General features: G+C 40.1%; 1 long non-coding RNA gene across 1 annotated transcript; it reads right to left on the reverse strand.

Annotated features, from left to right (window-relative positions):
* Positions 1–907: 907 nt before the first annotated feature.
* LOC131515224 (uncharacterized) lies at positions 908–5,047 on the reverse strand. The gene is made up of 2 exons (XR_009263528.1): positions 4,873–5,047; positions 908–1,123 (listed from the first exon to the last, which is right to left on the reverse strand). It is a non-coding gene; the product is annotated as an uncharacterized LOC131515224 (long non-coding RNA).
* Positions 5,048–5,688: the final 641 nt, after the last annotated feature.

Raw genomic sequence — 5,688 nt, forward strand, 5'->3', positions numbered from 1 at the left:
TTTAAAGAATCTGAAAAACGGCAAACAGTTCTGGATATAGGGTCTGTTGAGGCTGAAAGAAATGAAGGTTTCTTCCACTGGAGAGAGATTTGGGGGTCTTCACCACAGAAAATAGAGCACAGCTAATATCTGGAAAAAAAGACTATCATGCTCTGGTATTATTTTGAATGTTGATGACTTTTGGGTTGAGTTTTGCTCACTTGGTTTCATTTTTGCAGGGCCGTACATCTCTAAGCTGCTCCTCCCTTGAAACAAAGACTCTTCTAAGAGTTTGCAAGTTCTTTTCTACCCGCCCTCAGATTTGCTGGGATAGAGGACAAAAATGCCGAGGGGTTGGAAGCAGGAGATAGCCTGTACACATTAACTGCCTACCCAACAAAGGCCCAAGGGCAGCGGGTCAGTCCAGCACAAATGTGGGGAGACCTGTTTCACCCTCAAGGCCGCTTGGCCAGCAGAAGGGGCAGAAAAGGCTCTGTCTCACTCTGGTGGATGATCCTGCCATACATGTCCAGCCTGGCAGACATTGGCAGGGTGCCTCTCTTATGTGAAATGATCAGACGCCTGAAGATATAGGGCCAGGCTCCAAGCTCCCGCTGCTCAGTTGGCTACAGCCTGGTGTCTGCATGAGGAACTGTCACACAGCCAGTGAGGGAGTTCAAGGACAGCAGGAGCTGTAGAAAAGAAGCAGACACCCATCTTGGTGAAGTCAGGACTGTCCATTCTTCCATTCTCTTCAGAGGTTTTTAAAAAGGCTTTGGCCAGGGGCACCTAGGTGGCTCAGTTCATTGGGCATCTGACTTGGGCTCAGGTCATGATCTCATGGTTTGAGTTCAAGCCCCATGTCAGGCTTGGCCATTAAGTTCTTATTTAAAGAACTTTAGTCTGTACTTTGGTCTTTAGTCTGTACTTATATGTAACTTTTTAAAGTTTATTTGTTTTGAGAGACAGAGAAACAGAGCACTGAGGTGGGGAGGGGCAGAGCCAGAACCTACCAGAGACAGACCAGCATTTGGGGGAGCAGTGCTGAGAGAGGAAGTGGGTGCAGTAAGACGTGCAGGCAGAGGCTCTTCACTTGGGAGGCGATCAATCAATTCTGGTCATGAGGCATGAACTGAGAATAAGTCTAGGAAAAGAAGGAAGAAAAGAGTCTGAGCAGCTGCTAATTCAGCAGCTTCCCACCTTAAAATGCTGAAAATATCCCCCATAAAGTAGAAGGCTCCCTTCCTTTAAAAACATAGAAAGTAGAGAATTCTATTTTATTAATATAGATTGAAGAAGTCCTTTCTATGAAAAAACAAACCCAGAAGCTACAAAGGAAAAGACGGGCAGATTTGATCATCTAAACATTTAAAACTTCCCTCTGTGAAAAGACCACAAAAGGGAAGTTTAAAGAATGGCAACGGGAATGCAATACTTGCAAAGCTTGTACGAGATAAAGAATTAAGGGGCACCTGGGTGGCTCAGTCGGTTAAGCGGCCGACTTCAGCTCAGGTCATGATCTCGTGGTCCGTGAGTTCGAGCCCCGCATCGGGCTCTGTGCTGACAGCTCAGAGCCTGGAGTCTGTTTCAGATTCTGTGTCTCCCTCTCTCGCTGACCCTCCCCCATTCATGCTCTCTCTCTGTCTCAAAAATAAATAAATGTTTTAAAAAAAAAGTTTTTTTAAAGAATTAATATGCATGACATATAAATTATTTATACTGATAGGAAGAAGACAAAAGAAAAATGAACAAAGAAAATAAGCAGTCAATTCATAAGAAACAGACAAAATACAAACATACACAAGTACATACATTTTTTCCAACATCCCCCTCAACTGATAATTGAGGGAAGCAAACTGGAGATAGATAGATAGATACTTCCCATCGAGTCTTGTTATTTGCAGTAATTATGTTCTATAAAGTCAACACAAACCCTGAGTTACTGAAGACTAAGTCATTGTCCCTGGAGGAAATACATGGTTAGGTTCCTGGGAGCCTCTGGTCACATTGTCAACAACTAATCACTACATAACCCTGTTTTAGGTGCATTTCTGCTCAAGAAACCTTATTTAATATTTATTGTTGACTCGTGAATGTTGAGCTCACAATCAGTAGACCTCGAACTCAGGCCTGGATAAACCATCTAGCAAGTGTATTTTTTCCATGAGGCACATCACAGCCTTTTTGTACTTAGGAACCGTAGACAGCACTTCAGCACTAGGCTTGGGGGCCACTTTAAATGGCAAAATCGCCAACAAAAAGCACAAAAATATGAAAACATGTGACTAACTAGGTGGCAAAAGGATGCCTCTTTCCAGCGAGAGTTGAAGAGTATCGCCCGGTTCCTTCCCAGCTGGGAGTGCGTGCAGGTGACTCACTCTCACCAGTTCTGTTCACATCCACTTGCAGCCACGAAAACATGCAAGTGTTGGTTATGGGGCTACAAATAAAGCTTAGCAAGTAGGCAAACACACAAACACAGCATCGATGAGTACTGAGGGTTGCCTGTATTCGTGAGTATGTATACATGTAGCCTCTGTGTATGTAAATCTGAATTTGCATACACACAACTCCTGGCTTCATGGGAGTTGTTACTGCATTGCTCTCATGTGCACTGTTTGTTCCAAGCACTGGGACAGAGGTGCTGCCTCCAAGGGGTTTGCTCTAATGGCAGAGACTGGTTATCTTCAAGTGGAATGAACAAATGATTGCAGATGGTGCTAATTACTAGGAACAACATAATCTGTTTGCTGTGAAAAAGAACATTAACCCAAAGTAGCTGAGAGAGGTAAAAGCTGATACCTGCAGAGCTGAGAGATTTTCTATCAGCATGGAAATGTCTCATCTGGGAAGGGAGAGGAGTCTGGGCACCCAGGGGCCCTGGGGACACAGAATGACTGGAGAGGCCGCAGATACTGGGATACAGTAGGTCCTGGGGGAATAGGGCTGTATGTGGGTGGTTAGTAGAATTTTAACTCATCATATAAATGTGGACTTCTTTTCAATGAAAAGACATCATGTAGTGTAATATCATTTTTAAAATTATATCACAAAAGCCAAGTGTTTTCAAGTTTCTTCAGGAGTGGCCTTATGAGCTCTGAGACACATCCACAACCAGAAGACAGAGAGAAAAGGAGAAAGTACACAGGAATCCAAGGAGCAGCTAGTGAAATAAGAGAAAACACTAGGGAATACGGCACCACCAAAGCTAAGAGAAGAGGCTGCTTCAAAACAGAAGGCAGTGGTCAAGTAGGAGAATTCTTCACTAGATTTTGCCCAAGTAGATCAGTGGTGCCTTGACAAGAGCACTTCAGTGGATCAGAGGGCAGGAGAGAGGGAACAGGAAGGGAAGAAGTGGGACCAGCATTTATAGAAAATGTTTTTGAGAAATTTGAGTATAAAGAGGATCAGAGTAAAGAAATAGTAGCTGGAAGGGAATTAGGGGACAAGAGAGGTTCTCTTGTTTCTTTATGATGGAGGATACAAGAGCACATTGGTTTACTGGTAGGAATGGTCAGTTAGGTGTGGATGAAAGATCAATAGTACATGAGAGAAAAGGGAATAATGGAAGGAAAGTCCTAAACAATGTGAGAGGGGATGGGATCAAACACTCTTGTAAAAGAATTGACCTTTGTTAGGAGGACAGACACTTCTTGAATTACATTAGGATGGAATGAAGAAGGACAGGTGTAGATAGGGTTATAGATTTGGGAGTGGGAATAACAAGGAGGTCTACTGTGATATTATACTTTTTTCAACCATGAGTGAGGCCATCAGAGCAATACTAAATTGGAAGATGAAGTTGGAAATACCAACAGGGTCATATTAAATAGGACCCCGTATGCCATGCCAAGTATTGTTCTAAATGCTAGGGAGCTTTTTAAAAACTAATGAAGATGCAGTGATAAGAAAATAATCAGCTCATTATAAAAAATGAGCAAAAGATTTCCAACATTATTACTCATCAGTAAAATGCTAATTAAAACCACAATGTGATACCACTACACACTTAGCAGAATGGCTTTAAAAAAAAAAGTGTGACAATATCACATGTTGGTGAGATAGTGAAACGACAAGGATTTGTTTTAACACTGACAGAGATGTTAGAATCATCTGGCAACAATTTTAAATCATAAAAATCCTTCAGCAGGCGCATCTGGGTGGCTTAAGAATCCAACTCTTGATTTTGGCTCAGGTCATGAGCTCACAGTTTGTGAGATCAAGCCCCACACTGGGCTTTGCACTGACAGTGTGGAGCATGCTTGGGATTCTCTCGCTCTCTCTCTCTCTCTCTCTCTCTCTCTGCACCCCCCCTCCAATAAATAAATGAACATTTTTAAAAAATGCTGCAACAAGAAATATAAACACACTGAAAATAAATGGAAAAAATACAAAATATCAGCCAAAAAAAGAATATATAAGAAGAATCAAAAGGAAATCTTAGAACTGAAAAAATACATTAAAGGAATAAAAAATTCAATGAATGGACCCAAGAGCAGAAAGGAGGGGAGAGAGGAAAGAATAAGAATAAGAAGATAGAAAAATAGAAATTATCCAATCTGAACAACAGAAAGAAAATAAGGAAAAAAGAAAGAAAAAAGGAACAGAGCCTTAGGGACCTACAGGACCATAACCAAAGATCTAACATTCATGTCACTGGAGTCTCAAAGAAGGAGAAGAAAGAGGGTGGGACATAAAAGTATTGAATGAGGATGAGGATGATGACTATTTCCCAAATTTAGCAAGAGATATAAATCTATACATTCAAAAGTTAAGTGAACCCCAAACAGGATAAACCCAAAGAAATCCATGCCAAGACACATCATAGCTAAACTTCTAAAAATTAAAAACAAGGAAAAAATGTAGAAAGCAGCAAGAGAAATGAGACTTTACCTATCGGGGAAAACAGTTCAAATGACAGTAGATTTCTCATCTCTCATCAAGGAAGTGACACAACATTTTTCAATTTCTGAAAGAAAAGAACTGTCAGTTAAGAATCACATATCCAGAGATAATATGAAGGAGAAATAAAGACATGCTCAGATGAAGGACCAGTAAGAGAACTCATTGCCAGCTTGACCTACCCTAAAATGAAGGCTAGGGAAAGTTCTCTAAACAGGTAGGAACTAAGAAAAGAAGGAATCTTGGGTCACTATATATATTATATATATATATAATCTACAAAAAAGTAAGAAAAAGAAAACAGAGACAAAACACAGAGAGAACAAACAGAAAATAAAAAATAAAATGTCAACTTATGCCCTAACATCAACAATTTATTTACTTGTAAATTGTCTAAACAGTCCAATTAAAAGAAAGATTGGTAAAGAGGATTAAAAAGCAGTGACCCAACATTGTGCTCTTTACAAGAAACCCACTTCAAATATAATGAAATAGGCAGAAAGTAAAAGGGTGGAAAAATAGATATTGTGCAAATATTAATCAAAGGAAAGCAGAAGTGGTTATATTACTATCAAATAAAGTAAACTTTAGAGCAAAGAAAATTACAAGAGCCCAAATAAGTCATTATGTAATGATAACAGGACAACACAGCTTCAAAATATGTGATTCAAAAACTTTTAGAACTGAAAAAGAAATAGGCAAATCCACAATTATAGTTGGAGATGAGAACATCCCTCTCTCAGCAACTGATAAACCAACCAATAAGTTTTAATCAGTATTTATATGGCAGTCCTAACAACAACAACA

Source organism: Neofelis nebulosa, chromosome 6 (assembly GCF_028018385.1).
Source record: "Neofelis nebulosa isolate mNeoNeb1 chromosome 6, mNeoNeb1.pri, whole genome shotgun sequence".
In the NCBI taxonomy this organism is placed as follows: Eukaryota; Metazoa; Chordata; class Mammalia; order Carnivora; family Felidae; genus Neofelis; species Neofelis nebulosa.